Source organism: Manis javanica, chromosome 9 (genome assembly GCF_040802235.1).
Source record: "Manis javanica isolate MJ-LG chromosome 9, MJ_LKY, whole genome shotgun sequence".
Classification (NCBI taxonomy): Eukaryota; Metazoa; Chordata; class Mammalia; order Pholidota; family Manidae; genus Manis; species Manis javanica.
Genome location: NC_133164.1, coordinates 8,155,428 through 8,171,393, shown reverse-complemented (window position 1 = coordinate 8,171,393; position 15,966 = coordinate 8,155,428). Strand labels below are relative to the sequence as shown.

General features: G+C 42.9%; 1 long non-coding RNA gene across 1 annotated transcript in view; it reads right to left on the bottom strand.

Annotated features, from left to right (window-relative positions):
* Positions 1–4,355: 4,355 nt before the first annotated feature.
* Positions 4,356–15,966, bottom strand: part of LOC140843345 (uncharacterized) — a 48,104-nt gene continuing 36,493 nt past the window's right edge. The window contains exon 3 of the long non-coding RNA XR_012120986.1: positions 4,356–4,556. This is a non-coding gene — a long non-coding RNA (uncharacterized lncRNA). The remainder of the gene's footprint in view (positions 4,557–15,966) is intronic.

The following is a 15,966-nucleotide window of genomic DNA, read 5'->3' as shown; positions in this document are numbered from 1 at the left end:
AATAATAAAAAAAAGATAGTATGCAGTAAAATATATTGGGTACAGCTAGAACATCAGTTAGAGGAAAAATCACCATCTAAAATGTTTACATTGGAAATGAAGGCTGAAATCTAGTGAGCGAAGAGTCAATCACACAGAAGAGTCAATCATACAAATTTAGTAGAGCAGCAAATTGCTCAAAGAATTTGAGAGAAGAAAAAAAGAAATGACATCAATAAAATTGAATACAAAAATAAAGATCAATAAATCTTTGAAAAATTGACAAAACTGATGAACACTGACTCCTCCCCCCAAAAAATAAATAATAAATGGAGAAAGCACACACAGCCATGCACACACACACTGTCAGGAATGAAGAAGGAGCTATCATCACAGATCCATTAACAGGATAAAATGAGAAAATTATGAGCAACCTTATATGAGTAAGTTTTTAATGTTGCTTACTTGATTGACATAGCTTTGTGAATTATTATAAGGTATGTATTCTTGCACCCACCTCACAGATCAAGAAAAAGAACCGTGCCACCCCCCAGAACTCCCCAGGGTGGCCAGTACCAATCACAGCTCTCCCCCACAAAAACTAACCACTTACTTTGTTGCAGGAGATTCCAAGGAAGGAACTTGAGGAAAAGCTGCCAATTCGGGAGGAGAAAATCATGAAGGAGAATGGAACAAGCCAACCAAAGGAGTGAGGGAGAGAAGTAAAGGGATGGTGGAGGGAAGGGTGAAGTCAGAGCGTGACCCCTGCACCCTCAGGTGGGAGGTACCAGAGATCACATTCCTGTGGGAATGGTCCAGCTGAAAGGGAAAGAAGTAAAGCTTGGAGGGTGGAAACTAACCAAAGAGTATGAGAAAGCTAAAGAGATAGGATGCAGGGCCCAAATGAAGATCATGGAACTTTTTTAAATGATCCGCCTCCCTTTGGAGGGAAGAAGGATGTGACTTTAGATGCAGGTAGGTTTGTGGACTTGGAAGTGAGAAAATGGAGAAATTCCTGCTGCTGATTTCAATTTTTCAGTGAAAATGGAGTCAAAGTTAAGAGTAGAAATGAAAATACAGGAAAGGGGAATAAGAAGTTCGTGGAGAAAGGAAAAGGAACCAGATGGTTAACTCCAAGAGTGAGAACGCAACTTACAAGACAAATGTAGTTGAGCTGTCAGTCAGGACTGCAGTTTTACATGACTTATTTAGAGAGAAACCAGTCTGTCTGGCTGCATTTCTTTCCTCCTGCAATGTTCATCTGTCTGTATGTAAGCACGGAACTCGCGGCTGGATAGACTGAGTCATCACGGAGCGGGGTTTTAGCAGGCAAAAATGACAGAAGGAGAGAGAAGGTTAGAAAGACTGCAGGAGAGTCGTATTAATCATAAACATGGGCTCTAAGTTACACAGGGAAAAAGGTGAAAACAGGAGGGGTGGTTAGATAGTAAGAAAGTGTTGGGGTAGGTTAATTGGAAATAATTAATTAATAACAATTTTTGTAGTAAGATTGTTTGAGCCCATGAGCTGATAGAAAGGGAGGTGGTTGTAAGGTTGGGGTCAAATGAAGATGTCAAAGGCAGTACAGTTTCTGCAAATGACAAGCTCCAGGGTGGACTGGACGAAGGCATGGGGGAGCGTCTCGGGAGGCTGGAGGCAGGGAGGCCTGAGCACTATTCCCCAGGCTGCATCAGGCTGTGTCCCTTTGCTGAAGGTCATTAATTGTTCAAGGCAGCCAATCCTACAGGATTTTCTGTTCTGGGTTTTGATAAAAATTCCCTCCTGCCTCCCCTGAGGTTGCAGCTGTTACTACCTCAGGTTCCTGCACGATTCCACAGGGCTTCTCTACATCCTATTTGTAGCCTTGTAAATGCTCCTTTTTCAACAGCCTCTTTGAATTTTCCTATGTCGAGTGCGCCATCTGTTCCTTGCTGGGGCTCTGACTGATGCCATGATAGAATCTGATGGTGCGAGCACGGAGCTTTGCAAAACAAAGTAAAAAAAGAGAGAGAAAGGCTTAATGATGCAGAAGAGGCGTAAGAATTAAGGAGGACACCTACCCCCTCCATGCACCCGGAAAGACAGTGGTGCACAATAGAGGAAAGCAATGCCTCCAGTTGGAGACGTACTGGGGAAGCATTTCCTCAGGGACTTGCCAGGCATCTGTTAGATGTCAAAAGAATGGCCGAACAAAAAGAGTTGAGGATGGAGGGGAAATGAGATGAGATAAAGGAAGGCAGTTACACCTCTTAGGTCCTAAAGATCTGTGACCATGACCGATTCTGCTGTGAACTTGTGCTATTCTTCAAGATAAGGGGAGAACGACCCTGAAGGCAATTCAGATATCATCAGTGCTGCCCCCTCGGTTTCAGCAAGCAGGATGGGGGTCACCCAGAGCCTTGGGGCTGTGACCCCTTCCCTGTGGAGCCACAGAAGCAGGACCTCTATCCATGTGGGTCTGGAAGGCAAAACATTGAGCCAAAAAAGATTATTCTTGAGCGTCAAGATCTATATTTACTTACTTAGGACCTGTCACCCCTTCCTTCTTCCCAATTTCTCTGTTTTGGAACAAGAATGTCTATCCTACACCCATCCCATCCCTTACCTGGTTTCTCATCACTTACCTGGAAATAAATTTTGCTTCAGGATGAATCATACCTCAAATCTCACCCATTTTTTATTAAAATAATGTTTGGAATTTGGGCTTTAGACTTTATAGTTGATGCTGAAATGAGTTAAGACTTGGGTTTTTTGGTTGGAATTCAAGCATTTGCATAAGAGAACATGAATTTTGGTGGCCAGGAACAGATTATTATGGGCTAGTATTTGTGTCCCTCCAAAATTCATATTGAAGTCCTAATTCCCAGGGTGATGGTATTTGGAGGTAAGGCCTGTGAGAGGCTATTAGGTTTAGATGAGATAATGAGGGTAGGACCCCATGATGGGATCAGAGTGCCTATAGAAGAGGATGGGACTGGAGTTCATTCTCTTCCATGTAAGAACATAGTAAGAAGGCAGCTTAGCTGTCCACAAGCCAGGAAAAGAGCTCTCACCAGGAAAAAAATCTACCAGCAGAGATCAGTAGATCTCCATCAGTAGATGAATGGATAAAGAAGATGTGATACATATACACAATGGAATATTATTCAACCATAAGAAGAAAACAAATCCTACCATTTGCAACAACATGGATGGAGCTAGAGGTATTATGCTCAGTGAAATAAGCCAGGCGGAGAAAGACAAGTATCAAATGATTTCACTCATCTGTGGAGTATAAGAACAAAGAAAAAACTAAAGGAACAAAACAGCAGCAGAATCACAGAACCCAAGAATGGACTAACAGTTACTAAAGGGAAAGGGACTGGGGAGGGTGGGTCGGAAAGGAGGGATAAGGGGGGAAAAGGGGAGTTATGATTAGCAGACATAATGTATGGGGTGGGGGTCATGGGGAGGGCTGTACAACACAGAGAAGACAAGTAGTGATTCTGCAGCATCTTACTACACTGATGGACAGTGACTGTAATGGGGTATGTGGGGGAGACTTGATTATGGGGGGAGTCTAGTAACCATAATGTCGCTCATGTAATTGTAGATTAATGATAGCAAAATAAAAAATGTGAAAAAAAAAAAAAAGAATCTACCAGCACCTTGACTCTGTGAGATATGAATGACTGGTGTTTAAGTGACCGTCTAGGTCCTTGGTTATAACAGCCTGAGGTGACTAAGACAGCCAGTCTGCGAGGTGGCCAATCCCAGAGCAGGAGATACAGAGAACAGTGGCAGGAATGGAAGGGGAGGTCGTCCCTTAAGGCAGATTAGTAGCACACAGAGAAGAACAGAAAGGAGGTTCCAGGTAGTGAATGAGTACAGAGGTTTGGTCTGCAGAGGTCTCCGGGTGAGGTGAACAAGGAATCGAGGCAGTGAAGGCAGACAGGTATGGAGAGCACTACTCTCAGAATACAAAGCTTGTTTGGAAAGTGACAGAAATGGGGGAGGCTGAGATGTGTTTAAAAGCTAACGGGAAAGACATCAGGACAAGGTAAGGAGTTGAAGACACAGAGAAGAGAGTAATCAATGCCAGGAAGTCTGGAGGCAGTTGGGTCCTGAAAGTGGGGGATGGGACTGGCCACTTCGTTCTGACAGGAGAGAGGTATTCTGCCAAGATGCCAAAGGATCGGTTGAGAATGGCACGTGATTTACCATGCACACTAATTACTCACAACGAATCAGAAATGACAGGCCGAGGTAACAAGCTCTGTGCCGGACAGGTCTGCATCCTCCTCTGTGTATTCCTTGCTCCCAGCTTGACCTGACCTGGGATGTCTGCTTCTTTCCTTTCTGAAACTATGAATGTTACCAGCAGGTCTCACCTGTGAGCACACCTGTGCACAACTGCACATCTTCAGAGTATCTGAACACTTGAGGTGAAAAATAGGGGTCTCTTCTCCGCCCCCTTTCAGCCCAGCAGAAACATTCTCCACACTGTGACGCTGCTAAAGATCTGACAGCCCCGTGATGGGAGGAGTACAAATCCATGTCATCTCCAAGTCCAAGCTCCAAGGAAGGCAGAGTTCAAGCTAAAGGGAATACGGACCGAGAAAGTCTCTAACATTAAAGGACAAGGACAATGAGACCAACCAAGGGTTGTGTCACAAAAGAAGGGATTGAAATATGAATGGGGATGGGACCAGAAAAGTTTTCCCAGCTGGTCTACAAGGATCTTGTGCTGGCAAAGATCCAAAGAGGGTAAAGAGAAACTCCCCACAATGCCCAAAGGAAATGGAAGGACTTATGCACATACTTTAGGAAAGAAAAATGGAGTAGAAAAGGTCACCAGCTGAGAGCATAAAAATTAACCTGGCACCCCACCTTGAGCACAGATCAGTGATTATCTCCAGATGACTTCTGGGACAAAAGTTATTAATATTCTACCACTGGTTCAAGGAAAACCTACTGAGTAGATGTTCAGGGAGCTGCTACTGTAGGAATCGTCATGTTCCCATACCACAATGACCTAAAGACAGCAAATACATAGAGTAAAACCTTGGTATAATTTGACTAATGTACATAACCGAGTGTATATTTCCTCTGAACAAAATACCTCCCACCAAGGGAACAGAAGGTGAAGCTGATCTCAGAGACAAAGAAGTTTCTTTTACCCTTAAGACTAGAGATGCTGAGATTGAAAAGATGAGACTGGTTCCTCGAGATGGTGAAACTGATGAACCTGCTGGAGGGCTTGGCCCTGGGTAGGTGGCTGTGTGCACCCTGGGAATTCCATTGCTCTTCACACTAGGGACAGTCTCACAGCACCTTCATGTCTCCAAATTAGATTTAACCTGGCTTGGTCCCCAAATGCCAGACTGGCACGGACTCCATTCTGCTACTTCTGGGGGTTCTCTGACTCTTCCTTGGATAGTCAAAGAAACTGGATATCCCACACATCCCAAAGGGTTTCCCCAAATAGCCACTTCCAAGAAAGGATGAGCCCCCTTCTCACTTTGGTTTTCCAACATGCTGTGCCTCCACCTTCTCTGCTTCAGGTGCCCTGGCCAGGTGCCCAAAGGCAGCCCCTGGGCTCAGAGTTCAGGTGTACACCAGCAATTCCCCGAGCCTGGGGCCACAGCAGTGCTGTGCCAGAACACACATGCCTCTTGCCTGCACCCACAGCCCTCTCCACTCTCAAACCTGGGGATACCCACAGAGGGGGATGGACAGCTTTTCTGTTCAACCCCTGAAATAACAGCTCCTTCTCTCCAAAAGAGAAAATGATTGCTCAAGAGAAAGCTCTGGAGTTTTTGAGACACAAAATTATCCCTCTGAGAGATACTTTCTCATCTCCAAGAGAAAGGAAAATCCAGACCTTAAAATCATGAAGGCCTTTATACCTTCTCTGAGAGGGGGGTGGAGGGTCTGATTGGAGGAGCAGAACCCGAGAGCAGCCAGGGGTTGGATCAGACACCCAGGCCACCAGGTCATTCAGGGAGGGGATGTTGAGGCCGGGAGGCCCACACCTCGTTCTGGGGACACGGAGATAGCCCTGGGGCAGCTGGTTGACCTGTGTTTCAACAGTGACACCATGTGGCAGCAATAGCTACAGGGACAGCAGACCACTAGGCCTGGTTTTCTGACACTATTGACTGTCTGAGACTATTGACACTCCACCTGAGAAAGCCCCTCAGATTCTCACACCTACTGCGTGTGTGTGTGTGTGTGCACATGTGGGCACCCGGTGGGGGAGTTGGCAGGAGAAAAACGCCAGGGGCAAGGAAGGAAGACCTTCAAAGATTGGGAGCAGAGGACCAGATTCACTTAACGTGAAGAATAAAAATGACGCAACTGCTTTGTGCCACTGGTGGAGCAGGAAGAGCAGCTCCGAGACAGATCTCGTTTTGCAAACCCCGTGAGGCTCCGGAGCCCCTCTGGATTTACACAGTAAAACCGCACAAGTCAGAACAGGCACAGACCCCGTAGAGGGAGAGTGTGGATGCTGGAGTGAGGCTGACTTGGGTTCAGATCACAGTTCTTCCATTGACTGTGTGACCTTGGACACAGTCCTTAAACCATCAGCTCCCACGTCTACTGGTGGAGATGAGGCACAAGATCGGTGTGAGCATGAGGCCATTGTGCGCCCGTGCTGAGAAATTTCGCACCCTTGCCCTCCTCCTGGGACACGCTGAACTGATGCTTCAGATGTCAGCACAAGAATAACCAGCCCGGGTTACAACTGTCTACATCTCTGAGTCGTTTATAACAACGACAAATTGAGACTAGAGGGAAATGATGAAATCATATTAGGAAATACTAGGCACTCATTAAAAAATAAGCCTTGATGAATTTCAGTGACATCAGAGATTGCTGACAGAGTAATATGAAGTCAAAATGAGAATACACAAAGCCTCATATTATATGTAATGTGACCAGAATCACAATGTACAGTATTCATGTGTACATAGAAGTATCACTATGGAACGCTCAGAGGCATTGAAATAGATGCTTAAAAGAGATGCAAAAATCTTAATAATGCATCTCTAATGTCTTTTTAAGTGTTGTTTGGGGGGTGGCATGTTCTGATTTTATCTTCATTAATTAAAGCCTTTGAAAATTAAATTAGTAGCATTGCTTTATGGCTTTTTCAGTATAATTTCAGCTATCACCCTATAGGATTAGGACTCCAGTTTATCTTTCCCATGCCCCTACTTTAGATAAATATATGGAGGAAGAGGCTGAATCTCTGAAAAAAGGAGGGGAGAGGAAAAGGGGAGGAAACAGGCCATCCAACCCTCTGGCCACTGGTTCTGGTTGTTCTTGGCTACCATGTACTGGATGCCAATGCAGGTTCTGAAACTTGCAGGAAGTTCTATTCCTTCCCTTGGGTTTTATTCACAGGAAACCCGAATGACATCAAACCTGAGATTCATCCCTTCCTTACCAAGTATGCTGTTGCATTGGTAATGGTTAAAAATGTTTGTTTATTTCTAACAATAATAATAATAATGCATGATCACCCTTTCCGTGCTTTTGTTGGGGTCTGGGTAGGGGCTTAGGATTCTGGGGTCTCACCATGGAGGAAGTTAAAACATAAGAGTGGGAATGCAAAGCAAGGGAAGAGAAAACAAAGAGACAAACAGCAGTCAGTTATCAAATTGAACCGAGATCTCTAAAAACAAAGGAACGTGGGGCTGGGCGTAGGAACGTGGGGCTGGGCGTGGGGGTCTGGCTCTTTTCCAGCTATGTGGCTGTCATCGTGTTTATTCATAGATAGCCATCTTTGAAGCAGGAAGGTCTGCAGTCAAAGCTTAAGTCACCCACTTGCGCTACAAAAGGAAAAGCCACTGTCAGGGCTTACATTACACCGATGTCGGCTTCTAGGATCTAAGGCTTTTCGATTCTATGATAACTCCCCAGTACCAGGTGAACTTTACTGAGGTCTCAGGATGACAACTTCATATATTTCTTTTCATTCTTTCTCTTCCAAACCAATTGAAAAAGAAAATTCTCCACGAAAAGGAGGGTCAGATCAAAATCAAAATACTAACTTTATTAGTGATAAAACGAATAAATTGGAATGGTTTTTTCGATCAATTGCCAGTTGGGAGTCCTAATAGTTGCCACCTCTCCATCGCTAAATTAAATTTATCCACCCAGGCAGAGACAGACCCGGCCCATCCGGGCCAACTGGGTACCCCACCAGCACAGTGGAGGGCAGGAAGTCCCAGCAGAAGGCAGTGAGGCTGCACAGCACCCGCTCACTTCTTTCTTCCCGATCTCTCCCACCAGCAGCCCCTTCTCCACTGGGAAGGAGGAGAGAAGGGTGAGTAAAACTCTGGAGGAACCTCTTCATGAAAACGGGAGGGAAGGGAGCAGAGGATTCCTCGGCAATATTTTAAGTCCCTTTAAGAGAATAAAGTTGGGCAAAATTTACCCTTTAGCTTCCCCTCCAGCCCCCACAACCGCCGCACAATCTTGTAAAATATCCTACCTTCACCGTAACACCTGCCTTAGGTTTTGAGCAGTAGGGCATCAGCAGGTTAAAGAGGCCAGGTGGATGAATCGACAGCTATACTGATGACAGAGACAAAGATGCTTTCTTGCTCTTCAGCCTTGGAGCATCTTATGCTATAAAGTAGGTACCCGTGAGAATTGGGGAGATTCACACAACTGTTCGGACATTGCCAATATCTTGATATGAAGACTACAATTTGACTCATCCAGAAAGATGCAAGATTCAAAAATTCTAATGTGCTCTCTCTGTTCTCTCTCTCTCTCTCTCTCTCTCTCTCTCTCTCTCTCTCTCTCTCTCTCTCTCTCTCTCTCCATCCTGATCAAAACAAAGCAAAAAAACTGTAAAGATTCAAGGGATGGTAGGTGTCACTGTACAGTACATGCTCGGTCTCGGAGATGTTATCCAAGAGAAAACGGAATGAAGAGGAAGACAGGACACAGTGTCCATGACTTCATTATCATTAGGACCTCAGACATGAACCATTAAGCTGAGTGAAGAGTAACCTTTACCTCATTCTGTTGGAATAACTCCCTTTTTTATTCCAATGTACAAAATTTTTCCACATGCCTTATCTAGATGGTGTTCAGAAAACCTGGGAAAGGTGTGGAGATAAAAATCCTTTCCTTCACAGTTCCAAAGATATTTATCATAACATAACATCCCACTGGAATTTCTAATCAGAGCACCTCCAAATGTGAACACACACACACACTGCCAACTTAAGTACAAGTATCCAAACTGAAATAATGCTATTAAGGCCAAATGCACAGAGGACAAAGGAAATCAAAGAAAAAAAGGACATTCAAAATAGATTTGGAACATGAAGCCTCGAATAATTTCTAAGCCAAATTCCAGGCAGCTACGTTCTCTCTATCTGGTTCCTACAGACTTGTGCTAAAACATTTGAAAAAGCAGTAGCTTTGAACACAAACTGCACTCAAACGGCAGCCAGTATTATCAGTTACCATTGTTACTGCTGTTCTTGCCACGGGGTAGGCATGTACTAGATCCTTTTTTATAAAAGCTGCTCTCTTCAAGGAACTCATTGTTGACTGAGAAGTGCAGAAGAAGCCATAAATAAATCACTCTGGGTTCATCAGATTTCCTGATGGAGAAGTGGATGGAAATACTTTTCAGTTATATGTAATCATGTAGCCAACAACCTCAACTTCCAAGAATTCTTATTTTAAAATATAATTTTGGCTTCTGAAGATCTCATGAAAAATATCTGAATTAGAAAGATGCCGCCAAAGAGGTTAATGTTTCCTCTATACTTCCAGGTTCTTAGCTGAGACCCCTTGTAACAAAAGGCACTATTCAAGATACTATTTAAGTATCAATTAAAATATTAAAAATTTCAGAAATGTGGAGCAGCAGGTTCAATTTAGTGTGTTCAGAGTTGTCTCACTGGTGGAGATCTTATATCTGTACCTTTAAAATTTCATTTCATTTCATCACTATGAGAATCAAATAGTGAATATTAGTTCTTAAGGGACAAGACGTGATTTATGAGAAAAGAAATGTCAGGCCAAGGAAATATCTAAAACAGCATTGTTGAAGTCGTGTAGTATATTATGCCCGGGTGGGTTGCCTGAGCAGTTTGACGGGTTTACACTCAGATATTTGTAGCTTAACCATCCCTCAAAATGCATGCAGAGGAGACAGTCTGCGCAGCCCAGCGTGGACACCGATGTCAGCAGGTCCCTGCTGCCCGCCAGTGGCCCACAGCGAACAACGGCCTCTTCTCCCACCGCACTTGACCTCCTGGCAGTTGCACCACCGAGCCTTACTCCTCCCAAAATACTCTCGCCTTGTCATCACCGCTCCACAAAGCCCTGGCTTCCTCGAGTTGATCAGTCTTTCTCAGACCTTGTAATCAGCCTCTCTTCCTCTCCTTGACCTCCAGATTGGGACCCATCAGCCTCTGCTCCCGGCCTGTCCTTCTTTCTGTCTTTGGGGATGTGATCCAGCATCTTTGGCTAACTCCCCCCTCTCTGTCCTGGTCCAATCCGTTCTTCTCAGCTTTGAGTCTACTAACTCTGCTAATTCCACTATCTAGATCCGATGTGAGTCTGTTCGGTACCTTCCTTTCTTCTTCTTAAAGATAATCTTTTGTCTTAGTTTAATCTCATATAATCTTGCCATTATAATAATGGCTGGTAATTTTTATTGTATGTCCAACATTGTATATAAAAGAAGTTCAGAGGCTCCAGATGGTGTTGTATGCTACCAGAGAAGATTCTCCTGTCCTGTGTTATGTAGATCGGGTCAAATATTGATAACCTCAATCCCGTCAAGAATTGAGGTGGGGCAGAACTGGACTGTAGTTTTGGTAAGACTCTATCTATATTTGGCTTCACCCCCATTTTCAAGAGTGGTCCACCTGACTTTATGTTGAGAGCCATTCTGTGCTTCCATTATGTGCTTTAAAGTTGGCAAATACAATGAACAGGACATCAGCTCTGTGTTGCCTCTGACATGGCCCAGAACTTAGCAAACAGCCTGTGATGCATATGTTTGCCACCGCACGTGTCTCTAACTTGCCAGTCCGGACCAGTGTTACTGCTAAAGGTTTGCTCGGGTCCTTTTCCCAAAAGTCTCTACCTGGGCCAATTCCAAACCCCAAATCAGCAAATATCTCCAGAGGAAAAAAATCTCTGGCACATATTAGTTCAACTTTCAATGCTTCTTCCTGTATGATGCATTTAACAATATCATTACTGTATGATTGTGTGACTATGGTTATTGATTACTCTCTTCCTAATTATCAGAAAGGTAATTTCAAGACCCAGTGGAACAAAGGAACCTTTGTTTTTAATAATGCTAAACACGTCTAAACCAAACCTTCAAGAAACTTGACAGTGCAAACATTGTCAGCGCCACATGCTCAAAAACAAAGTGGGGTATGTTCCTACTTTTTTGGCTTTCAGAGACTCCTTAATCTCTAGATATTTATATATTATAACATTACCAAAATCATTTTTAGAACATTCTCATCAATCATCTCAGAATAAAAGCCCTATGGCCGTTAGCAGTCACTGTCCATTCTTCATTACCCAACCAGCCTTAAAGCTACTGTTAATCTTTTTTCTGTCTCTATGGTCAAACCTACTCTGAATGTGCTATGTAAATAGATACAGAGGTTTTCTTTTGTGTCTGGCTTCCTTTACTTAGCATAATGTTTTCATGATTCACCACTATAGAATGTGTCAATACCTCATTTATTTTTATTGCCAAGTAATACTCTATTGAGTGGATATTTTTTCATTCATTAATTGATGCACATTTGGGTTGTTTCCATCTTTGGCCATTATGAATAATGCTGCTGTAAAGATCTATGTACAAGTTTTGATGAAGACATATGTTTTTATTTCTTTTGGAGATAGATAATTGGGTAGACAGATCGATCGATCTAACTAAGAGTACAGTTACTGGATTCTGCAGTGCTAGGAAGGGACTTGATGGGTTGTATGGCAACCCTACATATAACTTTCTAAGGAACTGCCAGAATGTTTTCCAAAATGATTGTACCATTTTACCTTCCCACCAGAAATATATGAGGGACCCAATTCCTCTCCATTCTCTCCAACACTTGATACTGTCCCTTTTTTCCTTTATAGCCATCCTAGTAGGTATGACATAGTATCTCAGTGTGGTTTTGGTTTGCACTTCACTAATGAGTAATGATGTTGAGTATCTTTGCACATCCTTAATGGCCGTTTGTACATCTTCTATGGAGATAATGTCTATTTAGGTCCTTTGCCCATTTTTAATGGGCTCATTTGCTTTTTTATTGTTGAGCTGTAGAAATTTTTTTTCTGGATACTAGAATCTTATCAGAAAGATGATTCGCAAATATTTTCTCCAATTGTGTGTTTTCATTTTGATGATGTCCTTTGCAGCAGAAAGTTTAAAATTGTATCTGTTTTTTCTTTTGTCACTTATGCTTTTGGTGTCATATTTAAAAGGCTTTGTCCACCAAATCCTTCAAAAGTAACCAGAAGCAACAAAATGCTACCAACTAGAATGTTTTCCCTTCTTGGGTACATGCTCCTTCCTCCTGCTTTCTGGCAAAATTCCTGACATGGATTCTAATTGTCCAGCATCTATTTCGGAATATTCTCTAGCATCTACTGCTTCACCAGCACTCTCCCCACTTCCTGCCTGTCATCAGCTGTTAGAACATCTTCACGTCTCCTCTTCCCAAGTCCAACTCCTAACAAGTCTTCTCTCCGTCTTGTATTGGCTTCTGGCCAATAGAAGATAAACCAGCCAAAATGCCATCCTGACCACCAGCAAGACAACCCTTCCTATTGACTCTTTTTGTTCCCAAACTCCTCATTCTATAGTAGGCTCTGGCTAGTATTCTGCACAGTGAAAATCCCATTAAAGCATTTGCTATTTACCCAGCCCCTCCAAAATGTGAGCTCCCACCAAACATTAATTCTGTCCACACTATTGGAATGGGAAAAGCATTAGAAATTTTAAAAACAGTACCTTACTATTTTTTTATATAACAGGTGTCCTTTGCTCATGGGAGGGCAAGATGGAGCGGCATGGTGTGTGGCAAAGAAGGGAACCAGTTCCAGCCCATGTCAAGAAGACTGTCTGCAGGGCAATGTGGCTGTGGTGCTGTGTCTCATCTTGAGGGAAGGAGTCACCTCAGGACAGTTGCACTGACAGCTGAGGATGGCACCAGGTACAGTGAGCACACCCTTAGTTGGGCCTTCACAGGCGTCACAAAAATAATTGTGACATTTTAATTTTTTATCTGGATATAAGGGAAGTGGATAGAAATATACTGACAGTGAGTACGTACTTGGGAATGCATGTGAACACCCATTGTGATTTGCAAAAATAGCTGGGGAGACTGAAAAGTCAGAACTTCAGATGCTAGAATGACATGTGGAGTTAAATTAAGGGAAAAGGGAAACTTTCTACAACCCTTCAGAGCTTCCAAACAGATTGCCTCCTGTAGAAGTGAACTCCCTAAATGAGGTTCAGAGGTTCAATCAGAGGCAGATTGTGGTCATTTTCAATTTAGGGAAATAATAAAACCGGTATACATTTTTAATTTATTTTACACTGACTTCCTGTAAAACCCAGAAATAAACTTTATAAGTTCCAGATAATTAATTAAATCTGACAACAGCATCTTCCTGGTAAGATTTATTGGTTGCTCAAGTTATTGGAGTACAATTTACTATGATGCCTCTAAGGCTAGATAAAATATTGAAGACTGACAATTGAGAGAATTGATGTAAAATTAAATAAAGCAATATGCCCTTTCATATCAGGTACTTGAAAACTTGGTGAAAAGAAAAATTAGTTGGTATTAAAAGCATCCTATTATTTCATATTATTTGAAGAGAGCCATGTTCTGTGAGTATTCCTTGTTGGGAAATTTTCTGTATGGACAGGACCAGCTAAGACTTCAGACTTTGAATAGCAAACACCATAGGAGGGACTGATTCTACAGCAACTGAGAGGTGATGTGGGCCATGATCACTAAGATACAGTAAGTTGTAGTTTCGGTCTCCGTGGGATGTACCGAAATCCTCACTCTCTCTATGGACTGTGAAATCTTTGAGACTATGAAAGATGCTCTATATATCTTTTTATCTCCACAGTTTAGCATAATGTCAGTGCCAAAGTACTTACTCAAAAAAATGTTTCTGAAGCAAACTGATGAGTGAATGAGAAAATGAATGAATGGCTCATTCATTTAATATCTGCTTAGCCATCACTTGGGAGAGAAGGCAGTCTAGCATGGTGGGGCAGGACTCAAAGTAAAGCATCGCATTGCTACCCACAAACATGGTTTCTGTTGGCAGAGAGATAGGATGGGAATGGCCAAAGAATGAGATCAAGAAACACTTCATTTTGAAAGCTGGATCTGACCTGAGTTTAAAAATTGTTGAGTTTAACCTAATTCACTAAGCACATCCTCGCAATCCACTAAAATAATCCTGCTTAAATTTTCACAAAAATCAGCAGAAAGATGGTGCCCATTGTAAAGGAGTGCAGAGAGTATCAAGAGTCAGGAAAAAGAACTAATGACACTTAACCTGACTGCCTAGAGCAAGAGCCACCCAGTTTTTGTGTAAATTACCGGAGGCTTCTGAGAAATGCGCCTGCCCTAAGTTAGATAACTAGAAGTGGGCAACAGCCTGGGAACGCCTGGGGATGTAACCCGTGGTAAATCAAGTAGACATGCTTGGGTAAGCAAGAGATAACAATTGAAGCGGGCAGGCAACTGACACGTTCCCTAAAAAGGTTACAATGTTTCCCATTGGTTACAATAGAGAGTGTGTTTTAAACCTATTGGTTGTAGAACTGCCCGGGCTTTAGTGTAACGGCTGTGAAAATCCTATATAATCAGTACCTAAAGTTGCTTCAGAGTCGGCAGCTCGGACTCGGCCTGCGTGTCAGGGGAGGTGCTGTCGGACCCAGCTTGCTGGCTGAATAAAGACTTTGCTTGGATTTACATCTCCGTGTCCGTGTGGCTTGTTCTCTGGGGAAACCCCGGAGTCCTGGACCCTAACACCCATAAATTAAAATTTTCTGCTTCTTTCCACCAAATAGTTTACGCTTGAAAATTGGATCTAGGACCTGGTAAGAGTCAGCAAAGCCATTCACAAAATATTTCCAGTGTTTACCCTTAGGTGCTCAGAGCAGCTAACTTGAAGTTAGGTATAATCATGTGACTTACTTTAGACACTGTTGGGCGTCACTTGTAGTCAGACCTTTAAGAGCTACTGTGCGATTGAGGCCACTCTTTCCCCCACAGCACAGGGACCTGCAGTGTTCCACACGGTGCCCGGGACCTGGAAGGAAGATGATACAGAGCTCCCAACCAACCCAGGAAAGACGTGTAAGTGAGAAATAAAACTTTTTCACTTTAAGCTGCTGAGATTTCTTGGTTGAGATATCAGAGGAAGAGAATGACTTTCTAATAAACGGTCATATAACAGCGCCTGGGTCAGACTGTAAGTTGCGGAACCCTGTGTTCCAACTGGAATGTAAGGGAATCTTTAGAGCTTTGCACAAAAGGACAGTCACCTACATAGGAAATCCCCAAACTCCTGAATTTCACATTCTTTCTGTGTGGGGACAATCTAACAGTAAGAGATCTGGAAGGACAAGAAGGGAAAGAGTATATCCAGCTTAACTCACTAGAATAAAGGATTAAGCCATAAGCAGAGAATGAGCAATGAATTAATGACTCCTGATTTGGAAGCATTCTTTTACTGCTCATTGCCTTGGAAACTAAGTAACTTTACCAGTTTGGGCAACCAACAGCTAGTATAGGAAAAATAATTGTCAAATAGTTCCAATTGTAATTGTGGTTATCAACTCTTTTCCAGGTTTCAGAAAATCTAATGTCAATCATAGAGATGTCCATGATGAAATTTACTGTCTGAGCAGGACAAGTCACTCCTTTATTCTGAGTTGGAATTTTATAAAGATGTATGTTAAAG